Genomic DNA, 21477 nt, shown 5'->3' on the forward strand with positions numbered 1-21477 from the left:
AAATGTACAGCATGTGAAGGAGTGATAAATGCCACAAAGAAAGAAAATTTTAAAAAGATATTTTCAATTTTAAGTAGTGTGATTGGGGGGAGCCTTTACTGAGAAAGCTGGGTTTTAGGGGAGTACTTTAAGTGGTGAGGAAGGGAGTGATGCAAATATCTGATGAAGGTGGTTTTCCGGTAGTGGGAAGAGCAAGTGCAAAGTCCCTGCGGCAGAAGGACATCTGGCGAGCTGGAGGAAGAGGGAGGACTCGTGAGGAGGAGAAAAGCAGGTCAGGTGGGAGGTGAGTCTCATCTTCGGGGCTCTGTGGGTCACTGCGTGTACAAGCCCTTAATCACCTGCCTGAAACTGAGAGGTTCCAGAGTGTTTCGGAACTCAAAGTTCCCCAGATTTGTATAAAGTTAATGAATGTTTTTAAAGGTAGTTCTCTAATTAGAAGACATATTTAGCAATAAGTTAGGAAGGTAATGCTCTGCGTATTCTGGTTATTCCACAATTCCCCATGGGGTCTATGACGACACCTGTAATTCCTTACACGACAGAACTGCAGTGAAAGAGATGGACCATTCTCACTCGGCTCTGGTCACATCTTGCTACATCCAATTTTGAGAATTCGAGTTTTGAGGAACCCAGAGCTATGGAAAGGGGATTAGACCCTGTCCTGCAGCTGTGATTCCGAGTGAGGCGTGGTGCAATGAGTGTCGGAGCTGACCGGTGTGAACATGCCAGGCAGCTGCGTCGAGACATGAGTGAAACAATCCTGGAGGGCTTTGTTTCCCACACCAGTTCTATAGAATACAATGAATGTCCCGTTTTCTGTGTAACCGAAACATACCACAGGGTGATTGTGTTATGGAAAATTTGCTCAGCAACCACTCCTTAAATTTTTAAAGTTTGCACTTTAATTAGCTATTTTCCCTAAGATCTTTCTTATGTCGGGTCCCCTCACAGGAGACCTACAAACTTTATGGGTGAAGTATTTTATTTTTTAACTTTTGTGTTTCCCTGGTATTTCTTGAAAATCCCTTTTATTGTTTATATTACACATGGCATGTTGATATTACTTTATCTGTGGACTGTTAAATAAGTATCTATTTTGAGCACAAATAACAGTTGCTTCCACAGCTATCTCGTTGCAACAGCTAATTAAAAAGTGACATCCAAAGCTATCAGAGTGATATCTGTACTCGACAAACTTCTAAACGCTGATTTCATTTTAACACATTCTTTCTACTCAGAGACAGAATTCTGCTTCGTGCCTTTAGTGTCCTCAGTAGAAGTTAAATGGCTAGAGTCATGTTTTGTTTTGTTTTCCTTTCATTTTCCTTATTGTAAAGTTGATAATTTTAACATTTTCCTAAAATCCAACATGGGGGAACAGGTCCCATTTCTTGCCTAGGAAAAAGATGCCCCGACAAATTGCTTTAAGGGCTGGGTGGGGTCCCTAGTGCGTGGGAAGAAGGCCCACTGTCCACCTCAGTCTGATGTGCTGGGCTGCAGTCTGCCTGCGGGGGGCTCTGGTAGGGCTAGTCATCTGCTTGTCTGTGATCTGAAGTGATACCAATGGGACTGCTCTTTTTTTAAACAACTAAATATATTTCTTTCTGTGTAAATTCACTCTTTTAGATGGAAAGGAGACTGGCTGGAAGAAGAGCTGAGAGACCCTCCTTCCTGTAGTCCTGGATGGAGCGCTGACAGTGCGTGCCCCTGCCATCTGGCCCTAGAGGGGCGTCTATTCTCCCTAAACACGGTTCTGCGCCAGCTGAAGGGCATCGTGAGGATGCCGAGCGAGCCCCTGCCCCACCGGGGGTCCTGGCCCCCGCTCTGTGTTACAGCTGGCGTCACTGATGTCCCTGGACGCCCTAGTGCTTTCCTCCTCTCCTCTCCTACGAGGACCTCACGTCCAGGGGGAGGGCACTGCTCCTGCTGGTTTTCTGAGCCCAAGTGTACTGTGCCTGCTACACTTGAAGTGCTTCAGAGGAATCAGTACTCAACACTGTAGCTGAGATTCCTATGTCTTCTTTAAAATGCCAACATCTTACTTCCGTCTGGGACCATCATAACTGCAGAATCACCTTGGAAGTGATCCTAGGTCTGCTCAGCTCAGTCTGGCCCTCTCCCATAGCACCACCAATTGTGCTGAAGGCGGAGGTTCGAGAATTCCTCTTGCTCTGAGAATGCCCTTGTAGCCCATTCACAGCCAGCACTCCAAGAGGTCCCGGTGATTTTGTTTTTATTTTTTTCCTATTTCTCGTCATGAAACTTTCCCCCCAATAATCAGTGTTTCAACAATAATGGCAGTGTATTAACCAGGTATATGACACAGCAGAATTACCTATCTTGAAAATATAAATATTCAAACAATAACAGAACAGAGGACAAAAAATCATGTTTCAAATTTGTCTAGTTATTTCTCAATCATTTACCAGAAATAGTATGATAGTCAGATATTTTGAAATAATATATAATTAAGATATTTTAATGCCCTACTGGCTTGCTTTTGTAATTAATAAATTTTCACTTTTAAGAATGAAAACAAATAACTAAACATCATTCCTTCTGAATGTCCAGCCTCGTTGTAAAGTCCTAGACGCGCACCACTCTTTTGCTGAAATGTGTACCAGGTTAGGAAGCAGGAAGTCTCTCCTAAGAGCTTTGTATCAGTTACACCACTCATTAGCCTTTCTTGATCTCCACTTTCCCATAATGATATTACCTATAGTGCCTCTTTCAGCTGGAAGATTTTATACATTTTTCCATCTACCTCTTTAAATAAGGCTCTTTGTGTTGTTACTACTAACATCCCGGCAATTAAAATACAAGGTGCTGAGACTTTTTCAACATTGCTAAGCCCTAATATTGTATTAAGGTGCCTGTGGTAGTTTTGAGGGAGAAAAAACTGTAAAACACAATTTGTAGCCTCTAGGAACTGTTTTTGAGAAATGACAAAAATAAATGAAAGAGTCAAATGGCAGTGTGTAGAGGGTATAAAATTGAATGTCCCAGGGGTGGTGAAGATAAGGAGTGTTCTAGGGTGAAGGCCAGGGTGGGAGGCCATTGTGTCCAGAAAGATCACGGAGCTTCTGGAGGCAGGGGCACCCTGACTGAGCCCGTCCAGTACACCCTGGGAAGCTGGATGGCCTTCTGCAAATGTTAATTGTACGGCACAACAAGAAACAGATGATAATAGGCCAAGAACACAGAAGCAACTCTGGGTCTTTGTAACGGAGAGACTTGAGCCAGACATTGATTAAGCAGGTGATAGAACAGGCTGACAAGCCAGAAATAGGGTGTGGAGGTAACTGGGACCTCGCAAGGCAGAGGGAGGCTCTCACACCCAGGCTGGAAGCAGTGCTCAGAGCCCATGAGCTGAAGTCCCTGCAGAGGCCAGAGTCCCTCCACCTCCCTCCCGTGCTTCCCTTTCCTGGAAGTCAGCTGTCAGGGAGCCTGCAGGGGAGGAGCCCCACGGATATGAAGGGAAGCGGGTGCAGGGCCAGCGAAGAGAGGGGCTGATGTCTATGGAACACCCAAGGGGGATGCCGTGCTTCACACAAACTACAAGAGTTAACCTTGCCCCACATTCTGTGGCATAAATTTTAAAGTTCAGAAAATGAAACAACAAAAAGATTAAGTTACCCTAATATGATTGCAAAACTACTAACTAGAAGAACGGAATTTAAGGTTTGTCTGATTCCGAGCCCTGGCTTTTCTACTGTACATACTAGAGATGCCCAAATGAGCAGGATCCAGTACGATGCAGTGATTATTGACAAACTGCTCTTTCCTGGATTGGAATATTTGGTACAACATGGAACATTCTAGAACACAGGGGGCATTTTGTAAAGAACTTTGGGCTAAAACATAAACCTCACTGACTGTTCTAGTGGTTCCTAAAACCATTATGGATGTTTTAGCTACACTTCTTTCAGGAGACAGATGTCTGCTGCTGTATGAGGGAGAACTTCAGAGAGTGGGCGTATTTAAAAGTTCTGATGGAACATTCCAGAGGAAAAAAATAATGAGGAGATCAGGTTTTATCATGTGGTTGATATGCAATGATCTCATAGCAACTTCTATACATTGTTTGGAATTATTACCAACTTGATTGCAATGAAAAAGAGCAATCTCAATTACTTTTTTTAAAATTAAAAAAAAAGTTTTTTTTTAATTTTTAAATTTATTTTTATTTTTGGCTGTGTTTGGTCTTTGTTGCTGTGCGTGGGCTTTCTCTAGTTGTGGTGAGTGGGGGCTAGTCTTCGTTGCGGTGCGTGGGCTTCTTGTTGCAGAGCACGGGGTCTAGGTGCTTGGGCTTCAGTAGTTGTGGCACGCTGGCTCAGCAGTTGTGGCTCACGGGCTCTAGAGCGCAGGCTCAGTAGTTGTGGAGCACGGGCTTAGTTGCTCCCCAGCATGTGGGATCTTCCCGGACCAGGGCTCGAACCCATGTCCCCTGCATTGGCAGGCAGATTCTTAACCACTGTGCCACCAGGGGAGTCCCTCAATTACTTTTTATAGAGCAGTTCTCTTTTCAAACGGCTTGGTGAGGTATCTGCTATCTTTGAAGCAATACCTAGCTGACCTCTGACCCACACAGCCAGCCAGGTGGGTCGACTCCTTCCACATCTCTCTTATATCCTGCCTACAGTGTATGTTGAAGGACGTGTTGGTTACTCAGAGCACGTTTGAACAACACTAGATGTTTCTAGTGATTCTATGTTGCATATATGTATCAAGTACCAGAAATATTTTAATTGTGTATAATGCATTTTTGTCCCAGCCCAGGTCTCATGATGTCAATCCCCAGCCTGGGTTCAGGGACCCAGAGTCCTGACTGGGAGGGGAGGTCAGAGAAAGGCAGTTTTATTCAGCTGCTAGAGGTACAGTGAATGCTGATGATACACATGTATGTACACATATAGAGATAGACATGGCAGTTTATCCTTAAAGCTGGTTTTGATTCAGAGCCGTCATTAGGGAGCACTAGACAAGACCACTTGGTTGATACAGGCAGAGAAGACTAGGAATAAAAGAAAGGCAACAGAACGCCCAGATACAAGCAGACAGCTGCTCCCCATCCCCGTTTCCCTCCAGCAGCCTTGCACAGACATGCCTTTACTTACACAGCCTTCAAGATTTTTAGGGGCTTGAGCTTTGCAGTTAGATCCCTTATATTAGATCCCAAGGATGCTTTTTGTACATTTCTCCTCAATTGCTTTTAAGAACCAATAATTAGCATTTCAAAGACAGGGGTTAGATATTAGCCAGAATGGAAGTGATTTGTGTATATCATGTATAGTATTACATTTATGGACTTATTTTTAGCTTCTTTAAAATGCTCTCATTAAAAGTAAGATCATGACACGAATCAACTCATCAAAAGCACACATCTTTCACTAAGAGTTTATTTATTCCTGTCTTCCTCTTCATACAAGGGACAAACTATTACAGGCTTATTAGCTGAAAAGTAATGAAGGGAAGTTTATTTATTAGGTAACAGAATGTCATCTGTTTATTAAAGAGCTTCCAAGTTCAAACGAGGTCTATAGATCTTTAAAAAGTTTTAAAAATGTCTAACTAGAATCCACAATAAAACTGATTTTTTTCCCCTACTGATTATTTTACAGAAGAAATAAAATGATAGAAAAACAGCTCCATTTCATTTTGGTAGCTAAGATTACTAAATGTCAAAGAACACGCCCTATTCAATTAGTGAAGAACTTGACACTTTAACTTAAGTGCCACTATGAAGTGACTATATGGGGGCAGTCGAGGTCACATATGACAGCCAGTCATCAAACACGTTTTAAATTCTTCCCACGGGAGTCATAACTTCTAGAAATATTTTCGTCAAGGACACACACGTTTTTCCTGGAGCTTGGAGACCTCTAGATTCTAATCTTAGCTTTGCAACCAATGGCCAAACCCAGAAGATGGCTCTTAAATATCTGTGCACAGTACTGTCAACTGCAAATTGAAAAATGAACAATGGAGTTTCTTTTTTTTTAAACCCAACAGTTTCTCCTTTGGGGAAACATATCCTGCCCTTGCTTTGGCCACAGAGTTTAGATGGGTGCTACCAGCTCCTGGGCACCCATTCATCACGACCTCCTAAGCTAGTGTGAGGGTGGGCACTTGACCCAGGTCTCATCTAGGTTGATTTCTTTTAAACTGGAGCTGGGAAAATACTCTTTTTTAATGCTTATGAGGTCTTAAGATTAGGAGGCCAGGATTTTTTAAAAAATGTATTTATTTTATTTATTTTAATTTTTGGCTGTGTTGTCTCTTCGTTGCTGTGCGTGGGCTTTCTCTAGTTGCGGCGAGTGGGGGCTCCTCTTCGTTGTGGTGTGCTGGCTTCTCATTTCGGTGGCTTCTCTTGTTGCGGAGCACGGGCTCTAGGTGTGCAGACTTCAGTAGTTGTGGCACGCACGTTGGCTCGGTAGTTGTGGCTCGTGGGCTCTAGAGCGCAGGCTCAGTAGTTGTGGCTCACGGGCTTAGTTGCTCCCCAGCATGTGGGATCTTCCCAGACCAGGGATTGAACCCATGTCCCCTGCATTGGCAGGCGGATTCTTAACCACTGTGCCACCAGGGAAGCCCCGGAGCCCAGGATGTTAAGGGCCAGCTCCCCATCTCATGTAAAAGTTCGGCTAAGGGGGAGAAACTCACCACTGAAAGAAGCAGAAACCATGGACAAAGTCCTAGATTCCAGCCCCTACTGAGGGAAAGCCCATCCTGTCTTTTCCCCATTTAATCTTGGAAGACCCACTGCAGTCCAGCCAAATTCAAGTTGGCTCTCTGACATTGCACCTTGATCAAAGGTTTCTAAGGGCACCAAACTGAATGGGCTTTGAAATCCCTTCCACTTCTATGATTCTATTAGTTTATGGTCTAGTAAATGAAAGTCAAGGAACGATTTCTATGTAAACCTCAGTTAATCAGAAAATCGTATTAGCCAAAAGACTCGGTTTCATGAACATTTTAAGGATCTACAACAGAATAGTGCCCAACATATATTAGCACCTGTAAAAACAGCTGTTAACTGGCAGAGTGAGTCTAGATAATTCAGATGTATTTATTGGTGCGAATGCACGTGTAAGGACGTATACTCGGTTGTCAATCACAGTGACTGAATCCTGCAGGTTTGTGGTGGACGAGGTACAGTCATTTGGAGGAGTGTGGTCGCATGATATTTACTGGGCATAAAATGGTAAGTACTAAGTCCTCTATATCCTCATATCCTATGAGATGTTCAATACATTATGTACAGGCAGCTTTCATGAGGACTAAATGTCTACCTAAATGGAGCATCAGGTCCACATGAGGGGGAGAGGTTCTGCTGAAGCAGAAGAATTCCTGTCCTCCCTAACGGACAGGAATAAAACAAAGGGGGGAAAAGGTGGCGGGAGGGATCAGACACCATCTAGCAGAAAAATCAGGCCATTTTCCAGAGTAATAACAAAGGAATGTAAGGCATTGTAAAAAGGGTCTCTCTACAGAGACCCTCTGATAAGCTCGTACTTAAGATAAACTTTCAGAAAATTCATAAACTGAGGCTGAGAGTAAGAGCCTGGAAACCAAGGAAGTGACACCCTAACGTAGATCCAACAGGATGAAACAGTATGGAACAGCAAGACATCCTGCATACAGAAAGGAAGAAAAACACAAAAGAACCCTAAGAATTTCCACCAGTTCTTTAGTGAAGAGGAAATGAAAACAGAATCTGATTTTACATCATTTATTCTTTGTTCCACGAAGTGTACATGAGCTAGCTGGAGAATAAAGAGCGTCTTACACTCAAGCATATTGCTTTCAACTCTTGGCAAAGGCATAATCATTCTCCAGTGATTCATGTTATGTGTTGATTTGTCTGTGTGTGTAAAGAGTCTCGAAACTAGAATCCAGTTAATTGGACAGAGATTTCTGGGCTGCCTAAAGCCTGAGAATTTTAGTCAATATTCTGATTCCAAGGGAGAACTAAATAGGGAAGACTCCCACATTAATGCTGTTGCATTTATAACATCTTATTTTTCACAGAAAATGTCAACATCATCATCATTGTCCAAGGGCTGTGCCCCAGGAGCTGCCTCTGAATCACGCTGTAAGAATGCAAGTCCCAGCTCCCTGGCTTTTGGCTGCCTGAGCTGGTCCTTCTTACTCAGACTCTCCGCCTTCGGCTCTTCCATTTGTAACGTAAGAAGTGTGTTGTAGTCGTGTCAGAGTTGTTGAACGGAATAAACCACTTAATGAAAATACCGCTCTGAATGCGGTGCTTGGCGTCTGATGAGTGCTCAGTGAAGCTGGCTTCTGTCATCACCACCTCCATCACCATCGTCATGCCCACTGCCACCAGCATCAAGAAGCAGAGCTCCTGTGCTTTCAGTCTGGAGTGACTGACACTAAGCAATTTCTGGGGGATAAAAACAATTTTGAATTTTTCCTTTTTTTTTTTTTGAGGGAAGAAGGACAACAATGTCTACTTGAAGGAAGAATATGAGAATATCAAGGTTAGTTCATACTTAATTTGTCATGTTCTAAATGAGTGGCTCTGGAACTACTTTTCCCCAAAAGGGAAGCCTCCTGAGAAAAACTGGGAAGGGAGGAGACAAGCAAGGGTCTAGAAGGGCTCTCTGTCCTCTGTCACCTCCTTTCTTGGAGGAAATTACATAAGAAATGTCCTGGTGGGGAACTGCTGATGTATAGGGAAGCCGGTGATGAACATGGTCTCCTGATGGTCAGAGCGCTGGCTACATGTGGTCCAACAAGTGACACCTCATCGTCCAGTGCTGGTGACACGTGGTCAGCACATAATGACTGTAATCCACTCAGTGCACTCACCGCCTATCACACACAAAGGTCTGGGCACATGCGGCCAGGGCCAGGCGTCTCTGTGCAGGGAGCGAAGACTCACTGAAGTGCTGGAAGGCCTCACGTGGATGGCGCTCTGTCACAGAAGGGAGCACGGCCATGATGAGGGTCTCAGCAGTGAACTTGGAATCTGTCCCTACAAGTTACTGCCAGGGGAAAACGCATTAATGTAAAAACCACTTACTCTCATTTGGGGGCTTTGAAGTGAGGAGGCCATAAGAGTTGGTATTAAGATGATGACGTTTTGGGCACGGGACCCGCAGACACGTGAACACTGCCCTGGCCCCGAAGTCTTCCTGCTCCTCAGAGAGAAGCAGTCACTGGGGCTCCTCCCCTGGGGTCCTTGGCTCCCGCTGACAGACCAGCGAGGGGTGTGCGTGCACAAAGAAATCAAAGGGAAGCAAGACGACAACCTATGGTGGCGGTTGTGTTTTGAGACCTCCTCCAAAAATTCCACTAGTAGTGTTTATACTAGTCCATAGTGAGTGTTGCTCAGGCAGCTGCTCTAGGCTGCGTCTCCCTGGTCTCGGTGGGTGGGCTGTCCTGCAGCTTCAGGGCCCTGATGACTTTCAGTTCTTCCAGCTTCTTCTTCTTTTCAGGACAGGTGTCACGTCTTCTGTGCCCTCACATGCTGCAGCTGGAAAAGTCTGTGTGTTTCTTAAAGATGATAACAGTCTAATATGTTTCCCATTTTAGGAAAGAAGACCATCCTCTTTGGTGAAGGCTTGGGTCAATCTTTGATTAACTGAATTAAAGTCCATAGTAAATATCAGTATTAATTGCAGCTGACGTAACAATACAGTAGAGAAGTGTTTTCATACTGAATGTTTTTCTCTGCTGTTCATAATCCTTTATGCTTGGTCGGAAGTTCTTCTTTCACTCATTTTTTTATATTGGCCCTTCAAGAGATTAAAAAATATTAAAATGTACACACAGCTGGATTTCCTTTCAAGATGTTTGTTAAATTCTGGAGCTTCATTGGGTAGGAGACTAAAACACAAAACCAAAAGCTTTGAAAAGCAAAATGGCCTTTTTTTCACATTCTTGAACTGTGGAGGAGATAAAGCTCAGAGTTCAGGTTCTGCCTTGCCCTGATCATGTGAAGCCTCCCCTTGATCACTGTTGAAGTGTTTGGAGGGCTACATCTCTGACCTAGGAAGTGGTGAGCCTTCCTGACTCATGTCACTTCTATTGCGTCAAGGTGATAAATCCTGCCAGCTGGAGGAAGATGCCATCATGTTTTTATACACAATGCTAGGCATGTGACCTGGATCAAGAAAGATGACACAAAACAATCCCACAATAGACCCTCTCTCTGCAAAATAAAGACTTTAAGATAAGCATGATTCATATATTCAGTATTTTAGGGGAAAAGACCCAGATGACACAAAGATGAGAATTTCACTAGAGATGTCTTCCTTGGAGATGTTTCCATGTCCCAGTAGGAAACAAGTGCCTTTTGGTTTGTTTGTCAGAGAAGATTTTCCTGGCTGAAAAGCCTGGGCATCGACTACTATCCTAGATGTGTGGATAGAAACCGTGACACCTTCACCAGTTTCTTACTGTCTGTCAGCCTTTGTCTCCACATCTCTAAGGGGGATCAGACAGTCCATGATGGCAGGTAACATATTTGCTGAGTTCCCCACTATCCTAGTGCCCAGAATCATGGTGCTCAAAACAGTACTTGGCTTCTCCACCAACTTAACAAACATTTGTTGAATAAGTGAATGAATGATTAATAAGATAATCATAATAAGATAACACAAAGCACCCAGTCAGCATCTGCTGTATTTCAAATGTGCAGAAAATGGTGAATTGATTTGAAGTTAGGATTTTGATATGTTTGCACACAGCTGATGAAGCACGTTTGAGTACATTTGATGAAATTAATGAAATTCCGGCACAGAACTGCAGAGTGGTTTGGGTTTGGTGAGAAGGAAGGCCTCACTTGGATGCTGGTCTGGGCATCCTCTTTTCTTCTGAGCCCGTGAGGAAGGTCACGCGAGCTGGATAGAGAGCTCTGATCCTGAAAGATTTCGTGACACACGGGAGCATACTTATTCCAACTCTAGTGACCACAAGAATGTGGAAAAAGGGACATTTTACCTTTTTCTGTGTGAACCTCAGGGAATCAAGGCCATATTTATACACTGATGATTTGTCAGATTTAGGAGTATTGGGAAATGGTGTCCTTGGTTTATACTTTAACACCATGGTAGCAAGCAGAGTGCTCCTGTGAAGTGCCACCCTCAGAGGGCTCCCTGAGAGTGGTCGTCCATGTGGCAGGCCATGAGGGGTGGATGCTTCGAAAATAAAGGTGGGAGACTTCCTTAGGAATGAGGGGCTTGAAAAACTCAATTAAACTTATATATATATGTGTGTGTATATAATAAATAGATAATAAATAGATACATTATAATATGGTATATATTAATATAAATATATATATATTTCCTTGTTCAGCTGATCTGAAATACATTCTTCAAATTTAGGGAATAATAGTCTAACACTTTGTTCTTCAGAATACCTGGAATTAAATGCTTATCATGATGATAATGATGATAACAGCAACAATAATAAGAGCTAATATTTATTGATGGCTTTGGTACAATTCAGTATATCTTTATATCTATCTTCATCATCATTATGATCTATCTATCTCTCTGCATTGTCACCTAACATCTATCTACCTACCTACCTACCTACCTACCTACCTATCTATCTTTAAATATTCAAACCATGCATGTAGGTTCTCAGTATCCTGGATTTATGGGTGTAATTTGAGGCACAGAGAGAAAGCAAATTCTCCAGGTTCACAAAGCACTAGTGGTGGGAGTCTTATTTGAATCCAGTCAATCTAATTGTAGAGCCTGGATGTTTTATGTGAATGGAAAATGAAACAAAGCAAAATCCTTAAGTTAGTGAATTCCAACTATCAAATCACGTGTATACGTATCAGTAACTGATAGTTATAAAATGGTATTCTATATTAAATCATGATGGGCTAAAGTACTTAACCAAGTGATGAAATACACTTAGTTACCAGTCTTATGGAGGCCCCATGACCTTCAATAATTCAGCTGTCAGTCACCTGGAGGAGAAAGTTAAAGTCCCAGCATCTCCAGAGGACAGAGTCGGCTTGGGAAGGAACCAGGACTCACCTGGGAAAGTGGGGAGGAGTAAACTACTGATGGAACTAGAGATGGAGAGGGGGATGGCAGGAAGTTGATGACCCAAAATATAAATCCGAATTTCAGGTCAGAACAGCTAAAATGGGGCTTATTTCTCTGTGTGTACACATATACACACACACACAATGTGTGTGTGTGTGTGCGTATATATATTTCTGAGATTATTTAAATCTTTCTTTCACAGATATAATTTGAGTAAACACATTGACCACATCATATTAAAATAATCTAATTGTCACAGCTTTCACTTCTCCAAACAGCTTTTGAAAACACACAACCTTGACAATTTATACAAAGCTTCTTGAGAAGACTTTAACAGACTTCTTATAAGCAAATGAACTAAATATGATGGAGCTTTCTAAACTGTACTTCAAAAGCAGCACAAAAGTCTGTAAACAAAAAAAATGATATCACATTTCATGCATTGACTAACAATTTGTGGGGGTCTGAACAGTTTAATCCATAGAAGAATTCACAAACCTTTGTAGAAATAGAAAAAAAGTATCTTAACCCTAGAGTGAATGAACTTAGTGATTCCTTTTGGGGGTCATTTCTTTTCTGGTGAATGCTTTGTGGATTATAAGTATAAAGAATGAGCAGAAATTTTTGTATTATTCATTTTGAAGGCTCTTTTTATTAAGAGAAGAAATGAAATTCAATGAAAATCATTTTGCTGATAATTATAGTGAAATACGAAGTGCTCTGAATATATTCTATTGCTGGCAATAGAGAAGAAATGGCTCTATCTGCTCAATGCCTGATTTAATGGATGGGCTCCACGAAGCTTGGTCCTGGCTCATTTCTACACACAGTCATCACAGGGATAGTTGGTGAGGTTGCTTCCAAAGGGGAATTTGGTTCAAAAGATCAGGAGAACCACGGAAAAGCTTGTTTTAGTTCCCAGAGGCTTAACACTTTGTGAGTTGTTATTGGACAGCATCAGTTAGCAGTGGTGGCTGACCTGTGATATAGTCTAGGCAAACCATCTTGGTGGCCACAGGGAGCAAAGAAAATCATGACACTGTGTCAGACTGAGGTCAGGGATATAGCCACAGGCCATGGTTTTCAGGGAAGAAACAGGTAGGATAGAGTCATAGGTAGTTATATTCAAACAGTCCTCACATTGTTTAGTTCCAAATGTCAGCCCTTCATTTTTTCTAACCTGCCTAATACAATCCTGCTCTTTCTTTTTTTTTTTTTTTAAGAGACTAATGACAAGACTACTTATGCCAAACTAGGTATAAGTAGTAAACGAAAGCGGTAGTAAATAAGTAAAGATTTTTAAAAACATGTTGGGATGTAGATCCCAGACATACATTGTGTCTAAAATCAGGAGCTGCCTCAGAGGGGACCCACAGGCTGCAGCTTCCTGCATTTGTGCCAGGCTGCTGACTAGATGCTCGGTGCCCAGGGACCCTTGGGATACAACTTTCATTATACAGAGGTGTAGCAAAGACAAGATAAGGACTTTAAAATACGTGGTTGGAATCCAGGTATGGGTATTGTGTCTTAGAATTCAACTGATTATTTTAATTATGAATAATGGAATTGAGAATCTTTTGATAAGGTAAATTAAGACCTAGAATATACACTTTTAAAACCAACATAACTTTCAGAAGATTTAGAGCGATATAGATCATATACAAGCCAATCTGTTACATATTCTTAATCTAAATAAAGGTGAGATTTAAAATTCAGAATGATAAAGTCCCTAAATAATTTTTTAAATCGATTTTATTGTTTTTATTAGATTCTATTTATAATTTTTCAGTTGGAACACACCTTAGCAGTTAAAAAGCCCAACTTTTACATTAATATACAAGAAACTATACAAACCAGGAGTGAACCCCAGAAACCTAATTAACAGTAATAGTTGGACTTAACACCCAGCAGTCCTGAATGTAATCCTTAGCTGTTTTTAGTTATGCCACTGAGGTAAGTGGGTTTCAATCCTGTTTCCTAGATAGTCAATCTGCCATTTATTAGATGTGAGTCCTGCAAGTGACTTGCATTTTCTCATCTATAAAGTGGGGATAATAATAATACCTATACTGCAGAGCTGTACTGCAGGTTATATGAAGAGAATACACACAAGCCAGGCACACCTGTGAGCACCCATAAACAGTTAGCCACTATTATGAAAAACAACAGCAGTGAGAATTCTGAGTGACATAACTGAAATACTAACACACACACAGAGTATGAGTGTGTGCTTCCACAAGGAAATCAATTTAGCCTTACTTACATTATATTATGTCTACTGATAGACTATCATCAGGAGATGTCAAATCAGTCTGTGCATGTAGGTTGTCACTGAATTCCACTAAATATGAAATGCTGCCATCAAAGGGAAACATGGAACTCGTGAAGTCCTAAAGGCAAGGTTGCAGGACTCCATGGTCAAAGATTTCCAAGGAAATTTATAAATTGAGAAAACCAAGAACCTCCATGTTAGGTTGCAGGAACAAATCAACTTATATAGATTCTCATGTGGGAAGCTTGGGTTCTGTGGCAATGCCTCAAACAAGCTGAAATTTATTGGATTTGTTTAATCTATTCAGGAGTCTCTGATTGTCACCTCAACACTTTCTGAAGCGTTATCTTCTACTTTAATGAAGATAAAAAGGTCAGAAATATCTGGGATGGAAGGGCTCTGTCAGATTTACAACCAGGAAGATGCAAGCCTTTCAGCTTACAATGCACTGACATGATTTAAAATATATGAATGTTGGAGCATTTCAGTTTGATTTAGAAAACCTCAGATGAAAACCAAAATCATCACTCCTGTCTGTATACAAATGATATTAAAATTTATCAGATAGATCCTTCTTGAATTAGTTTACTATTTAAAACATGAAGAAACTCCCAAGAATGTGAATTTACTAATAACCTTCCTGTACATTCAATACCTGGTCAAGATTTTGGAGGTGACCATACACATCTGCCACAAAATTCTTTTTGCTTGGAAGCAATTAGTACTTAAAAATAACATCTTTTTCTTATTTACACATAAAGCCACTTTTATGCAGTGCAAAATGTCAGTGCCAGAGAAAGAGCTCAGAAAAATTAGGGAAATATAGTCAAAATTTCTCAGTATGAGTCTAGTCAAATTTTGATGGTGTTACCTACCACAGCGTTAGAATGTCTTGTCCATCCTTTAAATTCTCGTGTGAAATCAAGAAAAAAAATGGAAAAGAAAATAGCATCAACTTTGTATAATAACTTGAACTGTGTTTTATTATCATTGCTGTGAACATATTTCACCAGGTTGCTGTCTGAACTCCTCTGGCCTGTTTCTACATAACTGATTTAAAACAGTTGAGGCAGGCGTTAGAACTTGATCAAGGTAGGAAGTAATTAAGATTTGTTCTCTTCTTGCACTTTAAGTGTAAAACAGGATTTCATGCATTTCAATCCTATTAGTTTATTTGGTATAAGTGACCTTCCCAATTTCCTTTCTCAAGTACAGGATGCTGGGCTGTGTTTATCATTAGCAGAGAGAGCTATGCGACTTTTAAACCTATTTTCTGATTCAAATTTAGTAGATCTAATGAAAAAAAAAATACCTTAGGCTTTGCAGCTGCATCCATTTGTACATGCAAATTCGGTAATTGCATCTATAAATTGAGTAAACTGTACATGAAAACAAGCTTTTAAATGTTCAATTAATCAGTGTGCACAAATCTCCCAGTGTTCTTGCTACCAGCAAACTCTTCAACAGATCTTTCCTAGGAGCTGAACGACATTCTACTATTTCATTCCACATGCAGCAAGCTTTCTTACTTCCTGTTCGTTGGCTCTTGTTCATTCATTCAAAACTATTTCCTACACACTGTGTCAGGCACTGAGATTCTCTGGTGAAGAAGAAGGGCAAAACCTCCATGTATCTCAATTCATTATCTAATGCTGAGTAAATAAACATCAGGGATTTAAACTAAAGTTACTTATCCTCTGGTTTTGTTTCTTCAGTCCTCTTTCTTCCATGTGGCCCTCAAAAGTAGCAGAATTAACATTCTACAAAAATATTGAAGCATTGGGATCCAGTTTTCACTTTCAAGGATTCAAATTTGAGCATTTGTACAAAATAATTTGTTTTTTTGACAATTTCTTTGTGTGTAAAATTAGGGGGTCAACCAGACCTCACTGCGTCGCTCTCACCTGGGACGCTCCATGAGCCACACGCTACCTTTGTCTTTCACCGTCTTCTTCCCTCACAGTGTGGTGGTCCAGACGGTACTGCTAAGACTAGGATGTGCCCATCCACCTCTCAGGCAACGAATGCCTTAAAAAATTGACTCTAAGGAGGCAGATCTGATGATGGAGAACCTGAGTTCCTAACATGCTCCAGGTGATGCTGGTTTTCTCTGCCCCTGGGATGCGTGGCCAGGGCCTGGCTTAGCCTGCTCCCCACCTCTGCCCACCTGGGCTTCTACTTATAGATTGGTCTTGGGGGAAAAAAACAAGAGTATAGTTAGAAAGAGGAAGGTGTTCTTAATGAAGGTAAACACAGGCATGGACAGTGGCCTATAGTCAGGTGCACATGACAAGAGGAAGGCCCTTCTGGGAACTATACTTTGTGGTGGTCACACACACGGAGGCTCAGAGGATGAGAATTTAGCCCAGCGTCTTCATTACAGGAAATGACAGGAGCTACTGTGTACTGCTTACTGGTGAAGAATGTCTTCTGAGCGCTTTTCTACATCATTACAGTAGAATCCTTTTCATTGCCTGTGTCTGACATAAGAAAACTAGGTCCTAAAGCCGTTAAGTAATTTCTCCAATTTCATACAACTACTGAATGGTGGAGCTGCAATTCTAAGGCAATTCTGTGTAACTCCAGAGCCTGTGCTATGCAAAATTCTTCCCATTATCACTCAGCACTATGTCCTTCCATATCTTGATACAATGACTGGTTTGGTGGTAGAAGGCACATTATGCAGAGAAATGAAAGAACACTGATTTTATCAGCTTGATATTATTTAAAACATCAACATTGGGCATAATTCATGTTTCTTGAAATGATGACCTATTCAAGGATTTGGATTTTTACATTTCTCAGATTTAATGAAGATATAGTTCAACGGATACAGCATTCTATGAAAGTTCCTATTAATATGTATGCGTAACAGGAAAAAAGTGTCTCAAGTGCTCAAAATGTGCATTTGGTTATGTGGTTCTCAAAAATCCTTTCTAAAGTAAAAAAATCATCTAGTCATAGCATTTGGGACAAAAAGTTCTGAGAATTATTTTTGTTATCTACTTCCTTTGGGAGTTGAAGAAACTTTATTTTCTTAAAAGTAAAAAATGTAAGGGCTTCCCTGGTGGCACAGTGGTTAAGAATCTGTCTGCCAATGCAAGGGACACGGGTTCAACCCCTGGTCCAGGAAGATCCCACATGCCGCGGAGCAACTAAGCCCGTGTGCCTCAACTACTGAGCCTGCGCTCTAGAGCCCGTGAGCCACAACTACTGAGACTGCGTGCCACAACTACCGAAGCCTGTGTACCTAGAGCCCGTGCTCCGCAACGAGAAGCCACCGCAATGAGAAGCCTGCGCGCCGCAACTAGAGAAAGCCCGCGTGCAGCAACGAAGACCAAACGCAGCCAAAAACAAATAAATTTATTTATTTAAAAAAATAAAGAAACAAACAAAAAAACATTTTAAAAAATGTAGGAGTACGAAAATAAGAGTATCCTCAGTTCTGGATGTTTTCTTCCTCCTCTGTGCATGTAACCTTTCTGAAGCAGATGGAACGCTTTGTCTCCAGAGTTCTCCTTCTGAAAATACAGGGAGAGCTAATTGTGTTTATCACCTGCTCTGATGTGATGGTGTGTGGTGACCCCAAAAATAAACGCTGATTTTTCTGGAAGCATAGTTTAGGAAAAGACTGATTTCCCCTTTCCTCCGCCTTTTCCAGACAATAGAGAAATACGTTTGTTTAGTTGTCAACGTCATACATTAATAAGGACATAGACAAGGTGGGATTTTTAAAATAGTAGCCGGAAGGGTGAACGTCTTGTGAGTGAGTGTTGAAAGAACTGGGAACATGGGGGGTGGTGCGCGGAGAATTGGTGGAGGTGCAGTAAGTGTTCCAAGCATATGAAGGGCTGACCTCTGGAAGAGGAGGGCGATCCCTTCTATCTGACCTCCACTGTCCACTAAAAGCTACACGTTGACATCAGAGCAGCAGATTTTGGATCCCTATGAAGACGCTGCCCCTCGTCAGAGCTGTCTGAGGGTGAAACCCTGCATGGGCTGGTGCAAGGTCTAGGAGTCGGGCATGGACAGAGGCTGGCCCCACAGAGCAGGACTCTGTGAAGGGTTTAAACATCGGGGGCACTGGACAAGGGCCTCTGTAAGCCCCTTGCCAATATGCAGACTGGGGCGCTGTGGTTTGAAGCTATTTACCTATAGGCAGGCACTGGTAAGAGTCAAACTGGTTTAGGCAGAAAAGATCTGGGGCAAAACCGTGAACTATCAGGCTTTTATTTTTAAAAATTTTCCTTCTTCTCATGTACCCTTCCTGCATGTGTCCTCTCCTTTCAAGTTTCTTTCCATCCACTTGGCAAGTTCCTCTCTTCTGATGGCGTGTTCCGTCCTGGAGTTCAAGTTATTCCACTGACCTCCACTCCAAATCAGCAAACCTGCCTCTCCTTAGGCCCTGACAGACTAGGTAAATGCGGGCCTCAGGAGCGCCTGGAAAGCAGCCCTGCCAGCATGTCGGGGTACATTCATCTTCTCAGGCAACGGTCAATGTGTGGCTGTTATAGGAGCTTCAGTCACAACGACAAGCCTAAAATCTTTTAGGACCACACTACTCTAGCCATGCAGCAGTAGTCCTCTGTCTTCACTGGCCACGGCCCCTGAGTGTGAGCACATGGGGAACAGTAACAGGATTCTGAGTCCTAACAGGTCTAGACTGCATGACTGGACAGTGCAAACCAGAGCCTGGCAGCCTGAGAGTTACCATTGGCTGGGATGACTGATTAGGCCTTATCCTTTCAGGAAGGAGAGACAGCTTCACACATCAATCCCAGGAACATGCAGAAATAAGAGTCAAGAGGAATATCAACATGTTTAGAGGGAAAATGAATATCAATCTCAAATCCAGCTTCTGAGAGAAATAAAGGCAGTTTTATAAGTTTTACAGGTAGCATAAATGTAAGGACATACACTAATTAATATTAAAACAGACTAAATAACCAACAAATAGGCTGTCTGAATCCCAAACGCATTTTCAGAATTCAGATTTATTTGATGCTATAGTGATTATTTTCTGAATCCCTTCAGGTCTACCATTGCAAGTTTGATTTTTAACTGATTAAACAGTCTCTTAGTTATAAATTTCTCAAATAATTATGGTGCAGAAACAATTTTCCATTACTTATTTGCTGATACATGACTTGGTTTGGGTGAAAAGCAGGAAGATTTATTAAAGAAGAATCAAGGAGAAGAACATTTAATCTTAATGTGTACCTTGATATAGTTCTTAAGTTATTCAAAGTTGTCAGTTTTTTGTTTTGTTTTTTTTTTAAACTTAATTAATTAATTAATTAATTTTTGGCTGTGTTGGGTCTTCGTTTCTGTGCGAGGGCTTTCTCTAGTTGTGGCAAGTGGGGGCCACTCTTCATCACGGTGCGTGGGCCTCTCACTATTGCGGCCTCTCTTGTTGCGGAGCACAGGCTCCAGACACGCAGGCTCAGTAGTTGTGGCTCACGGGCCTAGTTGCTCCGCGGCATGTGGGATCTTCCCAGACCAGGGCTCGAACTCGTGTCCCCTGCACTAGCAGGCAGACTCTCAACCACTGCGCCACCAGGGAAGCCCCAAAGTTGTCAGTTTTATATTCAAATCAGAAACTGCTTTAAAATTGCATTAACTATATATTTGTATTTATGTATTTTATTATGTATTTGAAAATGGTATTAAAATTATGACTATTTTTTAAAGACTTAAATATGTATAACTAATGCATAGGCATTAAATATGTATGTATAAGCAAATGACTGTGTTAACATTAATTAATTAATTTTTAACATCCAAGTAGGCCATATAGCAAGGAATATTACCACATAAAGAGAGACTTTTTTATTATATAAAAATAGATAATTCATCAAGAAGAATTAATGTGCATGGAACTAATCACAAAGGTTCAAGATAAATCTGACAGAACTGAAAAGGGATATAGGTAAATCCAAAATTACTTTTGGAGGGTTGAACTCCTCTTTCTTAGTAATTGATAGAATAGACACACAGAAATGAGAGCCCAGAGCCCTGAACAATACCAACATGCTGACTTTACCTAGCTGACATTTTGTAGGATACTCCACACAAGAGCAGAGGAATCACATGGCTGTGAAGTGCACATGAAGCATTTGTCAAGATATGGTCCTCTTGGCCATAAAACAAATATCACCACATGTAAAGGCACTGAAATTATACTAAGTGTGTTCTCTGAACGCAACAAAACACAACAGAATTAAACTAAAAATGTCAGGAACACAGAGGTATCTTGACAATATCCAAATATTTGGAAATTAAACAACATTCTTTTACATAATCCAATAGCCAAAGAAGAAATCTCAGGGAAGTTATAGTACATCTTAATTGAATACAAATGAAGCAGAATTCATCAAACTGGGTGAGATGCATCTAAAGTAGTGCCTGGAGAGGGCTTTAATTCAAGAAATGCTTATATTAGAAAATAAAACATGGTCTCAAATCAGTGGTATAAGTTTCCAAATTTTGAAAATAGAAAAAGAAAAGTTAATTAAATACCAAGAAAATGGAAAAGGGAAATTATAAAGAGCAAAAATCAGTGAAGTAGAAAACAGAAAATTAGAGAAAATCAGTTAAACCAAAACTCACCTTTTGAGAAGATTAAGAAGATTATTAAAAGTCTAGCTAGAGTGATCAAGAAAAAAAAGGACACAAGTTTCCAATATTAGGAGTAGAAGAGTGAGCTCCATAGACCATAGACCTTAATGGCATAGACCTTAATGGCACAGACCTTAATGGCATTAAAAAGATAAAAGAATATTAAAAAACTTCAAGGCAATATATTTGATAGATTAAATAGAAAGTATGCAGTCTCACCCAAGAAGAGGTAGGTGACCAGTCACCATGATTCCACTAAAGAAATAAAATTCCCGTTTCAGATGTCTTCCCTGGTAAGATCTAACAAATAATTTTTGGAAGAAATAATAGCCATTCAACACAAAGTCTTCCAGAAGATAAAAGAGGAGAGAACACATTTCAACTCATTTGGTGAGAATACAACTACTCTGAAAGCAAAACCATAAAAAAAATTACAAGAAAAATACTACAGAACATACATTGCTGATGTAAATGCAAGATAGTACAACCCATTTTGAAAGCAGTTTGGCAGTTTCTTATAGAATTAAACATATACTTATCATAAGGCCCACTATA

The 21477-nt window shown here is 41.1% G+C and overlaps 1 long non-coding RNA gene across 1 annotated transcript in view; it reads left to right on the forward strand.

Moving 5' to 3' along the window:
- The first annotated feature begins 19615 nt into the window (after positions 1 to 19615).
- The window catches only part of LOC309625972, a 264883-nt gene continuing 263021 nt past the window's right edge, over positions 19616 to 21477 (forward strand). Inside the window, exon 1 of the long non-coding RNA XR_014242856.1 lies at positions 19616 to 19876. This is a non-coding gene — a long non-coding RNA (uncharacterized lncRNA). The remainder of the gene's footprint in view (positions 19877 to 21477) is intronic.

This window comes from Balaenoptera borealis (assembly GCF_965194805.1).
Source record: "Balaenoptera borealis genome assembly, chromosome: 3".
In the NCBI taxonomy this organism is placed as follows: Eukaryota; Metazoa; Chordata; class Mammalia; order Artiodactyla; family Balaenopteridae; genus Balaenoptera; species Balaenoptera borealis.